Source organism: Urocampus carinirostris, chromosome 8 (assembly GCF_059441175.1).
Source record: "Urocampus carinirostris isolate Australia breed hairy pipefish chromosome 8, RoL_Ucar_1.0, whole genome shotgun sequence".
NCBI classification, from domain to species: domain Eukaryota; kingdom Metazoa; phylum Chordata; class Actinopteri; order Syngnathiformes; family Syngnathidae; genus Urocampus; species Urocampus carinirostris.
The window spans coordinates 9,586,442-9,599,886 of record NC_142356.1 but is presented as its reverse complement, the minus strand read 5'-3'; the positions used below and the strand labels follow the sequence as shown (position 1 = coordinate 9,599,886).

The 13,445-nt window shown below is 40.3% G+C and overlaps 1 long non-coding RNA gene and 1 pseudogene across 1 annotated transcript; one reads left to right on the top strand and one right to left on the bottom strand.

Annotated features, from left to right (window-relative positions):
- The first annotated feature begins 5,046 nt into the window (after positions 1 to 5,046).
- On the top strand, positions 5,047 to 5,215 carry LOC148360661 (U2 spliceosomal RNA; annotated as a pseudogene).
- Positions 5,216 to 12,037: 6,822 nt separating this feature from the next.
- Positions 12,038 to 13,025, bottom strand: LOC148360660 (uncharacterized). The gene is made up of 3 exons (XR_015851195.1): positions 12,920 to 13,025; positions 12,596 to 12,826; positions 12,038 to 12,487 (listed from the first exon to the last, which is right to left on the bottom strand). It is a non-coding gene; the product is annotated as an uncharacterized LOC148360660 (long non-coding RNA).
- Positions 13,026 to 13,445: the final 420 nt, after the last annotated feature.

Genomic DNA, 13,445 nt, shown 5'->3' with positions numbered 1-13,445 from the left:
CTCAAATGCATCGTTCCAAATATAATTCGGGAGGTTAAAGTCTTAGGATTCAAGAAATGCCAAACATTTCTTAGTTTCCATTTTATTTTTTGCTGGCAACTGTGTGGACAGCAAAGTAAGAATTTTATTGTGCAGGGAAACGGGGTTCTTTACTCTGCATATGACAATAAACACTTTGAATTGAATTTATTTTAAAAAGGGACTCATCACAGAAACATCAAGATCGTTCTAAAACAAGATACCGGAAAAAAAAAGCCGCATAGCTCACCTAACTTCTCTTGCAGCCATCACGTTCAATAATGATACGTAACCATGGTCTTCTTACAACTGTGAGTGTAGTACATCCAGGAGAGTAAAATATTTACAAATACTGAATAGTAAAAAATGTTTTCTCTATGCCGTAGTGCAACTCAACTCGTGATTCACATTCATCTTTTTCGGCCTATTGCAGGCTTTGTTTCGCCCCTTTAGCCTATGCGAGCCTGTAAATGATAAAAAGGATCCGCCCCCTTTACCTCCGAATAGCTTTAGCCAATAGTGACTGATTCAAATGATGATTGACACATTGGTTAGGAAATGAAACGCCGGTATATAAATCCCAGCATACACCGCGGACTACTTCGCCTTCGGGGGAAAATCTAGTCGGCGGCTGCTTGCCTTAGTTGCAAGACTTTGTACGGCTGATAAGATAATCAGCACATCCAGACGCTGTTGACGCAGAACGGCCCTGATGACGTAGAAACGCTCGGTGTTGTTTTGAGTACCCCAGGCATTGGGACTCTTCTACGAGATGGTGAAGCACAGGGGTTCTTCCTTGGCGCGCCCATGGGAGGAGTCGGCACGCCATTATGCGGGGAGAAGATGGCCAATAGGAGAAAGCTAAAGGACTTGAGAAAAAGGCCTCCCAGAGATTTCAACGTCACTAATTCGGCCGTTTACGATGGAGTTCATTTAGTTAATATTTTAGGGAATATAAATCTGCCCCCATGTGGAAATGTCGGCTTCCTGTTCATCTTTTCCCTCAAGAAACGAGTGCGCATAAATTGTTGGGTGAATGTAGGTTGTGTTTGGTTAATGGAGTCAGATAACTCATTCAAAGAATTTGGTAACCGGTACATTTTGATAATTAATTCCCAACACTACCAGTGTGTAAATATGTGCGTGAAAATGGTAAGTGTGAAGTACATTGTAAAGCGCTCCGGGAGGTCTTCATCGACTTGATAAAGCGCTTTAGAAACGCAGTCCATTTACCATTCAATCCAGCAGAGTAGCGACTCCACGGTTTATAATTACAGGTTTCAGAATCAATTACACAAAATCAGTTCGCAAACGAGTGCTACTCAGCGTTTGTGTAATGGAATGTTCTGAAGGTGCGACAAAAGGTCAGTCGGGAACATCTTACATTTTTTTCCAAGCGGTTGTCTGAAAGTGTTTTGTAAGTCGCAACAGTCACTCGGAATTTTTTTAATGAATTGATACACCCATTTCGTGTCAGAATAGAAAAGGCTGTAATGCTAACTATGTTAGCCAAGTGAACCATTGATGCTAACAGCTAGGGATGTCCTTATAGCAGAAAATGAAAACAATGTTTGAGATGAATCCCAAAAAAAAGTGAATTTAAGGGTGGGTCGCGTAGTTTGAGGTGTCCTTAAAAAGTTGAAAACGAAACGTTTTCTCTATTAAGAATGTGTTAACGATGCCCAACTGAGTTCAATTAGCCTTTATATATATTTTTTGACTTTGCTTATCTACTTTTATTATACTTTATCATCGGTGTTCAAGCCACGAAGCACATTAAGTTGGAGGAAAGGTGGCGTGGGCAGAGGGGTGGAAAGTGCTCGTGTCTTGCTTTTATTCTAGGATGAAAATGGTGAAAGTAAGAAGAGAAATATTTCAAATGCATGCTAACCCCCAGAAGTTTAAATAAGCCGAGTTTATTCGAAATCAGAGTCATGTACTTGCGCGACAACACAATCACTTTGACAGAGGTTGCAATGATGACTTCAGCCAGAAGATGGCGTCAGCAAGTGGAATGTTTTGAAGTTACATACACCATCTTTGAAAATAATAAGGGTGATATACGATCATGAGGAAATATCAAAGTAATGTTGGTTCATCTCTTGTAGCCTATTGCATACAGACCCTGCCCTCCTTACGAACGAGTTCCGGACGATTGTTTGTAAGTTGAATTTGTTTGTAAGTTGCTTCAGTGCTATATTTTGTCTCTTTAAGGTTATATAAGTATGTTTAAGGCTTGTATAAGTAACCTTCATTGTTTTGAAACTGAAAAATAAACGTTTAAATAAACAATATGCTCTATAATGAATGATAAAGTATATGTTTGAGGCCTGTATAAGTAACCTGTATTGTTTTGTACTAAAAGATAAACATTTAATAAAATAATACTGTATTCTCTATAAGGTGGTAAAAGTGGCGGAAAAAAGGTGATCCAACCATTTTCTCAACCGCATCAATCTTTCCTATTCCACTTTCATTTTAAAAGAAACGACGCGCCTCTTCTTTACACCAACCATATTGAATGGATACACAAGATATTAAAGAGTAAAAATGTCAAAGTTCTTAGCGCACTGGAGACACAGTACCGTGTGTTTACATTACACACAAACCAGGAAGTAGAAAGCGGATTTCTTCTTCGGGGTGGATGCTGGGTGACCTCTCGCAGCGCCACGCGGCGGAAAGAAGCACGACAGTAATGTCCTGCACTCGGAAAAAATGGCATACAATACAAAATCTAATTTACAGCAATGTCCGGATATTTTTCGATGTCCGGAAAAAAAATGTTCGTATCTACCGTTTTTCGTAACTTGAATGTTCGTAAGTAGGGGAGCGTCTGTATCTACTATATGATATATATATATCTATATCTATACATCTATCCATATCTATACAGCTATCTATATCTATCTATAAGTTATATATATATATATCTATATCTATCTATAAGTTTTATATATATGTATAAAAAACTGGTGAAAAGATTTGAATGTTATGCACGCAGACAAAAACATTTAGTGTGCCCGAAATAACATTGCTAAAAATATCATCCGGCAATCACGCCTAATTAAATGATGTAACACAAGGAAAGACATTTCTGTGATGCCAAGCGGTCGCTTTCAACTTTAATGGGAGGTTTAATGCTCTTTAATTGTTCTTATGAAAGGATGCCACCTGCAACCGGTTGAAATTCTTTGGATGCTTTGTGTTGTTGTCAGAATATATGTTCACTTGGGACCAAGGGCAAAACGAAGTACTATAAGTAGAAGTACACACATTTTTCCAGATGTATGTGGAGCTATTACCTTTTAAGTCAAGTCATTTTTATTTGTATAGCCCTTAATCACAAAGAGTCTCAAAGGGCTGCGCAGGTTATTGCACAGACTATTGTTTCAGACTATTATGACACCATCCCCTGATCTGGAACCAACATGAGGGCAAGGAAAAACTCAAAAACCTCAACGTGAGGAAAATGAAGAAAGCTTTAGAAGGGACCGCAGATGTGGTATCCCCCTTTCAGGATTACCAGGCAATTACAAATAATGCAGAGATATTGTCCATAAAAAGTAAGTTATTCATATGCTACACTGCAATTCCAGTTATAAGGCCGATTTCTTTGGCGTCTATAGCCGTCATTGGCAGTGAATGATTATAATATTATATGTTAAGGAATGTAAATTTTTTGGGTCGGTAATTGTTAAAAATAGATTCATTGAACAAAAAATTTCAATTAATTACATCCTAGCAATCGGTGCTTATGAATAAATGCAAAAATAAAAGAAAAATATGATGAACTCATATATTTATATGTATATATAAATGTAGTATTTCTGCAGAAGCTTTTATGAAGTATTTCCAAAGGGGGTTTTTGCAGTGTTTTTGTCATATTTCTGTACGGTAGTAGTATTTTTGAAGTATTTCTATGGTATTTTTTATTTTCAGATTGAAAGAATACTATATTGTGTCCGGGTTTTTAAGCACTAAATTTGATATTTAGTTTTGGAGAAGTTTTTGAGTTTTTCCTTGCCCCCATGTAGGTTTTAGATCAGGGGATGGTGTAATTATAAACTGTTGTCCGTGCAACCCTTTGAGACCCCTTGTGATTAAGGGCTATACAAATAAACATGGCTTGACTTATATATCTCATCTCATCTCATTAGCTACACCGCTTATCCTCAGTAGGGTCGCGGGGGTGCTGGAGCCCATCCCAGCAATCACCACTTGTTGTGGAGACCCGGGTGCTAAATGACTTGTAAACGACCTGATTTTTTTATTTTTACACGTTCATGTTATGATAACGCGAACGTACGATTAGCCTGGGTTACATTTATGTTTATGTTATTTGTGTCTTAAAGGGAAACAAAGGTAAACATTCAGGGTGTTGGAACGGATTAAAACGATTTACCGTAAATTCCGGACTATAAGCCGCTACTTTTTTCCCTAACTTTCAACCCTGCGGCTTATTCAGTGATGCGGCCAATTTATGTAATTTCTAGCGGCACTCGAGTGTTGCTACCATTAACTGCCCTGTCAAAGCTATATTATTATTATTAAAGCTTCGAGAACTCTCTCGCTGTACCATCTTTCTTTGTAAATATGTGTAACCCGTGTATAATATGTAGTTGCAACTGTATATTTTTTTAAAGTATTTATTTGTATTTATTATAGACACTTATTTTGTTATGCTTTGCACGGGTGAACGAAAAATGAGGGGCGGAACAAACGCGGGGTGCCGAGTTTAAGTGGGAACCGCTAAAGGTGAGGGACAGACAAGGAAAGAAGAGGGGCTAAAAAGTTGGTTAAAGAAAAAGGAGTTGCGTGAGTAAATGTGTTCATCTGATGTATTTTTCCCACCCTTACCTTTGGAAATATACACTTTTTTCCTTGGATTACTTTTAACGGGACCCGGACTCTGCAGGTCTGCATCAAACCTTAAGTACCGGTATCATTTTCCGTTCATTTCGCCGGCTGTGATTTTTGGACTGTGGACTTTAATGAAGGCTGGGATTGTCACGTAATTGAAGTTGTGTACCAGCTGTCTCGGCCTCTTGGCTTTGCTGTGATTTTTGGACTGTGTGCTTCAATGAAGGACATTTAGTTCCAATCGATTTTTGCAATCGGAAGATGGAATAAGAGCTTGTTCTGTCCACTCCACGCATCGGCCCGGTACTTCAGTACCTCGGGGAACGGTGCATTCGCAGTGATCGCTGCATGGCTCTGTGGCTAAGACCTTGACTCAGCCTCTTGGCTGAGAGCAAGTGTCTCGGCCCCTTGGCTTTGTAGCGTATTATGATTTGACCGATAACGGATAATGGATAATTGATAAAGAATATAGAACAATAAACCTTACAAAATCCCTCCCCCCCACATTTAGTTTCATTCGCGGGACTTGAAGTAGGCTTTGGGTTAATTTTGAGTTTGTGGTACATTTTTTTGATGTGGGCGCATGCGGCTTATATACAGGTGCGGATGGTGTATGTACAAAATCGGTCTTCCTCATAAAATGTGTTGGGTGCGGCTTATAATCAGGTGCGCTCTATAGTCCAGAATTTAAGGTACATTATTTGTAATGGGAAAAATGACTTCGGTGTTTGAAAAAATCGCTTTTCGAACAGAGTTCTGGAACGGATTTCGGTCGAGAACCGAGGTTCCACTGTAATTGAGCTAAGTGAGACGATTTTAGTGTTTTTCCCACGTGGGTGCGACGCAAGTGACCTCTGTTTTGATCCCCAAACATGCTCGAGAAAGTTAAACATCCATGTTTTAAGGACACGCCATCCCTCTGGCGCTTTATTTGTCCCTCTTTGTGTCTTAAACGGTGAGCAAACGTCTCCTCGGCATCCCCTTCGGAGCGCAGCATCAGCACCGTTTTGGGCGGGTCAAAGTTGGGAGGAGTTTTCGGTTTTTCTCGGAGAATGGCTGAACGTGCTCGCATGTGTGCGAGAGTCGCCCCAGGAGAAAAGCCAAGTCCTAATCTCTTTTCCTGGCTCTGCTTTAAAGGGAGAGCAGGACACACTAGAGGCCGTCTCTGATCCGCAGCCGCATCCGTCCCTCACTTTGTGTCTCTCCTCCATCGCGCCTTTCCCGCGTCTGTCCGTCTATCTGTCCGTCCTCTCTCGGGCCCCCCCGTCCCTATGCTCTCTCATCTGTTGTGTTGGCCCGTTCTGGTCTTTGTGTGGCGAAACCCCCTCCGACACCGCTCCCTCCTTATCTCCAGATAGCGCCTAAGAGCTCTGATTCCCCTTAATCACTGTTTTTTTTTTTTTTTATGAGTTTTCCCTCGCAGGGTATTTTGTGTTCCGAGTTGCGTTTATCTATTATGCTGTTTTAGATTTATAGCTTTGGGAGGCAGACTGCGCGGCGCTCTACTCGCCAATGGGCGACACGACGTTGTGATCTCCTGGCGTCTGCCCCCCTTTTTTATGCCTGTCTGCTTTCATCCTTTCGAAATTAAACGGGCAAACGCCGCTCGCACTTTTTTCCACTCACCCAAAGTTTTTTTTTTTCCTTTTATTGTGATCTGACTCGAGATCTTCATCCCGCACGGCGTTCGCCGTGGTTTTTTCTTGGCAACGTGGTCGACACTTGCATCCATCTGTTCTTGGGTTTTGCACGCCTCCTTGTACTTTTTTCATAGACGTCGAGTTAAAAGACAAAAGCAGGCACACAATGATCTGATAGATAAGGATAATTGTGTTGTCATCGAGAGAATAGATTGATATATTTATTATATTTGTAACGGGTGTAATAATAACTTTTGTTTTGTTGAAATTCCTGCTGAAATATGTTGTATAGTGTCTGTATAAATGTCCTGCAATGATGAGTCCAACAGTGCCACCTGCTGGTATGGGGTAAGGTTTGGTTTGGCTTTAGACTTTGCGACAGGAAGGTGGGGGTTTTTGGCAGTCTACAACGAGCTGCCAACGGTAAGACACGACCTTTTGGTGCTCCGCAAAAAGTTCATTTTCAACATTAAAACCACAGCTTACAAATCTCTCAACATGCACAGTCATGTGATTGATGTTGTCAATCTGTTTGGATTTATTTTCGTTTTTTTTCTGTTGCCTTTTATGTTAGTTTTGCCGGACGTTGCATGTTGTGCTAAAATGCTAATTCCTCTTAAAGATCAAAGAGATGAAAGCCAGCAGAGAAGGCTAACCACGTGTTGTGACTCATTCATTTGCAGGCAAATTGTACCCGTTTTTATACTCATTATTGTTATTATTTCTATTTTCTCATATATATAAAAAGGATGATGTTGGTTAAAATTCAGACTAAAGGAAAAGATGTTGAATTCATTGTAAACGTTAAAAAAAACACTATACGATCTCAACAAGTATCTTATTAAAATGGATGTAAAAATGTATTGTGATGGTTGATATTCTAAAATGTATTTTATGTAAACTGAAAATAAAGCTCTTTGATATGCTTTGGGCAGTCTACAACGAGCTGCCAACGATCAAAGAGATCAAAGCCAGCAGAGAAGGCTAACCACGTGTTGTGACTCATTCATTTGCAGCAACTATAACAAAAACCTCATCATCCAGTCCAGCGTGAATGTGGATCTTTGGTGGGACAGGTACACCGCGGTTACATATTGTTCTCTAGTTCTTCCATACTTAACATATTGTGCAGAAGTCTGGGGCAATCATTCCAAAAGTTCACTCCAGCCCCTTTTCATCCCCCAAAAACGTGCAATTAGAACCATACACAGGGTAGGATATCGAGATCATACTAATATTTTATTCCCGCAGTCCAAATTATTAAAATTTGATCATTTAGTAGAATTTATCACTTCACAACTGCTATTTAAGGTCAGCAAAAACATAGTGCCAGAAAACATCCATTAATTATTCATTCGGAAAGAGGGAAATTATAACTTAAGGGGCTGTAGTGAATTCATAACCCCAATGGTGAGAACCACCAGGAAAAGTATGTGTGTGTCTGTGTGTGGAGTCAAACTTTGGAATAATTTACAAGATGAGATCAAACGGTGTCCAACTATTCACTTGTTCAAATTTAAATACAAAAAAACATTACTGGCGCAATACAGAGATGAAGAAAATGGAGTATGAGTGGTGCGGGAGATTGGGAATAGTGCGTCTAGTTAACTTTGTGTTATTGTTGCTATTCTTATATCATAACTGTTATTATTAATATCATTACAATGGTTGTTATATCATTGGTGTATTTGGTGGGGAAGATTAAGGAGTAGGGAATATAAGCATTTGCTTCTTATTACCCATTTTCGAACATATTATGTAACATTATTTTGTTGTTGAGTTATTGTTTTTGCTCTGTTTTTTATTTTGATGTTCGAATAAAGTTTTCATTCATTCATTCATTCATATAGATAGATGATAAAGATCAGGAGGTGGTGTCATTCTAACCTGTGTCACCTGCACACCATCCCCTGATCTAAAACCTACATGAGGGCAAGGAAAAACTCAAAAACCTTAACAAGAGGAAATTAAGAAACCTTGAGGGACCACACATGAGGTAATCCCCTTTCCAGGATGACCAGGCTAAAATGGATGTTGCAATAACAAATAAAACACAGATATTGTAAACATACAAAACATAAAAGACAACAGAGATGAAAACATTTTAGAAAGAGAATGTGAGAAACAAAAGAGATAAAAAGAGAACTAGTGAGAGAGGGGGAGGTAAAGAGAAAGAAAGAAATCCACAGAGAATTAGAAAGCGAGAAAGAGAGAAAAGAGAAGTAGAGAAAGAGAGAAGGGGAAAGCAAGAGAAAGAGAGAGAAAGAGAGAGAGAAAAGGAAAGAGAAAGAAAGAGAACAAAATAAGGTAAAAAGATACAGAGGAAGAGACAAAAATGAACAATCAAAGAGAAAAATAGAGACAGATAGTAAAAGAGAGAGATGGAGAGTGAAAGAAAATGGAGGAAGAGAGAGCGAGAGTCATTTTCATGGTCCAGTCCTTCATTTTCCCTATATTCTGAACATTTTTTCCCTTGGTTTGGGTTTGCAGTATTCTTATTCGAAATGTCATTTTCTCCATCACATATAATTCCTCCACAATATTTCTTGCTGGGGAGCTCTTGTTTATACAATGGTCTTGGTTTTATTTATTTTTTATGTCAGAAGAACTTTTAGCAAATATTAATCTTCTTTCTGCAATATTATTGTTAAAATTCTAAGACCAGAGGGCCCCCACCGATGTTTGAACTGGACACAGGTGTGTCCAATAATCCTGCACCCTTTAAAAAGGACATTTTGGTCTGCACATGTTTGTAGGGAAGTGTGTTTTAAGAAGTGTGTTTTAAGCCTAGATTGAAACATTTCCACTGATGTTGCAGATCGAATTTCAGAGGGCAGAGCATTCCACTTCAGTCATTCAATATCTCCTGCATTTAGTCATTTAGATCATCCTCCTGATTATCCATATAAATATAGAGTAGGTACGTATGGACTCCTTGATAGATCCATTCATTCAGTTGTTATTCAGTCTCGACAGCGCATATTACAATAATAATAATAATAATAATAATACATTGCATTTTGAAGCGCCTTTCAGGACACCCAAGGTCGCTGTACATATGATAGATGGATAAATCTAAAGCTGTTCTCAGCTCAGGGATGCTGCTGGAAATGTGAATTTCCCTTCGGGGATGAATAAAGTATCTATCTATCTATCTAAATTTCGAGATAGATAGATTTCTAGATACATGGATAGATGTCTACATAGATGTCTAGATAAGTGTCTAGATAGATAGATAGATAGATAGATAGATAGATAGATAGATAGATAGATAGATAGATAGATAGATAGATAGATAGATAGATAGATAGATAGATAGATAGATAGATAGATAGATAGATAGATAGATAGATAGATAGATAGATAGATAGATAGATAGATAGATAGATAGATAGAGATGTCTAGATAGGTAGATGTCGAGATAGACAGACAGACAGATATATACATAGCTAGCTAGATAGATAGTTGTCTAGGTAGGTAGGTAGATAGATGTCTCGATAGATGTCTAGAAAGATGTCTAGATTGATAGATAGATGTCTAGATGTGTAGATAGATAGATAGATAGATAGATAGATAGATAGATAGATAGATAGATAGATAGATAGATGTCTAGATAGATGTCTAGATATATGTCTAGATATCTGTCTAGATAGATAGATAGATGTCTCGATATATGTCTAGACAAATGTCTAGATAGATGTCTAGATAGATGGATAGATAGATACTCTATTCATCCCCGTAGGAAAATTCACACTTCCAGCAGTAAACTTGTGTTAAAAAATAAAATAAAATACCGTAAATTCCGGACTATAAGCTATATAAATATTTTTACTGTACAAAACAGCAAAGTTTCATTAAAATGATGATGGTAGTGGATTGGTTTATTATTGAGCCCAGGTTGTGTTATTATTTTGAGGGAATTACCAACAAAAAGTGCTAGGAATGTAGCCTTTGTGTGACCTCTGGTTTGCCGTCATCTAGAAAAATCGGCGTATCACTATTACGAAAGCTAGTTAAGTTTTGGAGACTAGTTTAAAAGGTGAGATGTTTTACAGTTTACAGTTCACAAACCGAGGCACCGATGAGGACGCAACTCTGGACAGCTTTCACCACTGTTGACAGTTCCTGGCCTGTTTTGGACTCATGGCAAAGTTGGGACCAGTCCATTCTTTTGGGGGTGGCACAGGAGGTCGCAGGTTCGATTCCCGGCTCCTCCGTATTATATGTCAAAGTGTCCTTTGGCCCGATAAGCAGGTAGTCAGCCTTCCTATCGGTACATTCATTCAATACATGGACTGTGCAACCAGGGGGAAAAAAAACACTGGACCGTGTGTACAGTAATATCAAACATCTAGTTGGCTCCGGCCATCTCTGTCTGTCCCTCACCCACTCATACAACCCCCCTCCGGAGAAAACAAAGCCTGCAACAAGGACAATACAAACATCTTCTTTCTTCCTTTATTTTCTCTGTTCTCTTCTATCCTCACTGTAAAATGTGAAACTGGAGTGCCACGTCCAATTTCGTTGCCACAACATGTTCAACCCATTTTGTAACGATGACAATAAAGGTATATATTCTATTCTATTGGGTAGTGTGAAGCACATTGTAAGGTGCTTTGGGAGGTCCTCATTGACTTGAAAAGCGCTATAGAAATGCAGACCATTTACATTTTTCGATCTTCTTCTCCGGCCCCTTTGGACTGTACCCTGATCTTGGTCAGTCCTGATGAACTTGTGACATGACCATACCACTGAAGTTCTTGGTAGGGTCCAATAGGCCCCCTGATGGTCTTGCGCACCGTTTTGTTTGTTACAAGGGTTCAGTAGCTGATGCCCAGAAGTTTCCTATAGCATCGCATCTCTATGGCCTGGATTTCTTTGCTGTAAGGCAGGGGTGTCAAACAGGCAGCCCGCGGGCCGGATCAGGCCCACTAAGGGATTGAATCCGGCCTGCGAGACAATGCTGAGGGAAGCACAAGAGAACAATGAGCTGCATGTTAAAATATGTCCACTTGATGTTGTCAAAGCCAGCTGCTTCTCACAGACACTGTACTTGTATTTACTCCTCTCTCTCTTTCTCTCTCTTTTTCTCTCTCTCTCTCTTCCTCCGTTTTCTCTCCCTCTCCATCTCTCTCTTCCACTCTCTGTCTCTCTTTATTTGTTCCTTTTTGTTTCTTTCTGTGTCTTTTTACCTTATTTTGCTCTCTTTCTTTCTCTTTCCTTTTCTCTCTCTCTTCTCTTTCTCTTGCTTTCCCCTTCTCTCGTTCTCTCCTTCTAGCTTTTTAATTCTTTGTGGATTTCTTTCTTTCTCTTTTTCTCCCCCCTCTCTCACGAGTTCTCTGTTTATCTCTTTTGTTTCTCACATTCTCTCTCTCTCTCTCTCTCTCTCTCTCTCTCTCTCTCTCTCTCTCTCTCTCTCTCTCTCTCTCTCTCTCTCTCTCTCTCTCTCTCTCTCTCTCTTTCTCCCTTTGTTTGTCCCACCCTCTCTCTTTTTCATTCTCTTGAATATACTAGTCCGTCCCCTGAGAGAATGTTTGGTCTTTCGTGTGGCCCCCGGGTTAAAATGAGTTTGACACCCCTGCTGTAAGGGTTCATATTGACTGGTGCCTGACAATCGAGCATTTTCGGAACCGTTCCTTGCTGTTTATAAAACATTACTATTCATTATTTGGCGGGACGATGCCTGAAGCCAGTTTTAGTCGTCACCCCGTCATCTCAAACTGTTCCGTCCTTCATTATCGGGAAACACGGCTCACGCACGCCAAATGCCGTTCCCAAAATGGCGGCGCCTCCATTTTGTTGGAACGGAGTTTGGATCCGGCGTCTGACTTTTTGGACCGGCGAAACGTGCCCCCGCTGTTACCATGCTTCCCTCGCCGTCTTATTGGTCGTCCAAGGTTTTGGTCACCAATGGGAATGGTCGCTTTGCCGTCCCGCCCTCTTCAATTGGCTTCCAAGGGGGAGACATCCTGCGACCAGAAAATGGGGAGCAAGAGAAGATGGGGTGCTGGCTAGATTACTTCCATTAAATTCAACACACAACCTTAGAAGAAAATTGAGATGAAGGCTTCCCTCACCAGCTCCAAATTCCTGCCTGATGATGAAATGGCTGTTATTAAAGAGAAAAGGGTCAAAGAAGGACTGAAACAAAACGTCCCGGATGAATATTCATGAATTTGTCCCCTCCTTTCCTGCACCCGCCTCCTCCTCCTGCTGCTCCTCACTTCCTCTCCCCTCCATTGGGTGGCAACACTTGGTCGGGCACATGGTGAGACAGCTGTTGCAGGGCAACTCGGGCATCTGCGCTGCTAAGCGGAGACGGCGACATCATGTGGGCGCATGTGTGGTGGGAGGGGGGTTAAGGTTGTGGGAAGGGGTTGCGTCACATTCGGGTTTGGTACCTTCAACCTCGATTGACCTGGATGTGCGTTCGGTAGATCTCAGATCTGCGAGGGTTTTATATACAGTGGAACCTCGGTTCTCGACCATAATCCGTTCCAGAACCCTGTTCGAAAAGCGATTTGTTCGAACACCTAAATCATTTTTCCCATTACAAATAATGTAAATCGTTTTAATCCATTCCAACACCCTGAATGTTTACCTTTGTTTACCTTTAAGACACAAAGAACATAAATGTAACCCAGGCTAATCGTACGTTCGCGTTGCTTCTGCCTTCTTTTTAGCCCTTTTCGGAAGTGGTTCATGACAGTGTCTTTAAAGTCATGATGACTCTGGTGGCTGCAGCTTCATGGGTGTGGTGAAATTCTGTTACTCGACCCATTTGCTACACCTTTGTTTCATCTCAGACGTCCCCTAGTGTATTGGAGGTGCAATTGCACATGAGAAAATTAAAAGGAGTAGAAAAATGCGATGTGAAACATCCACCCCGGCGTTCGAACTCCGATTTTTGTTCGAACAACGAAGCAA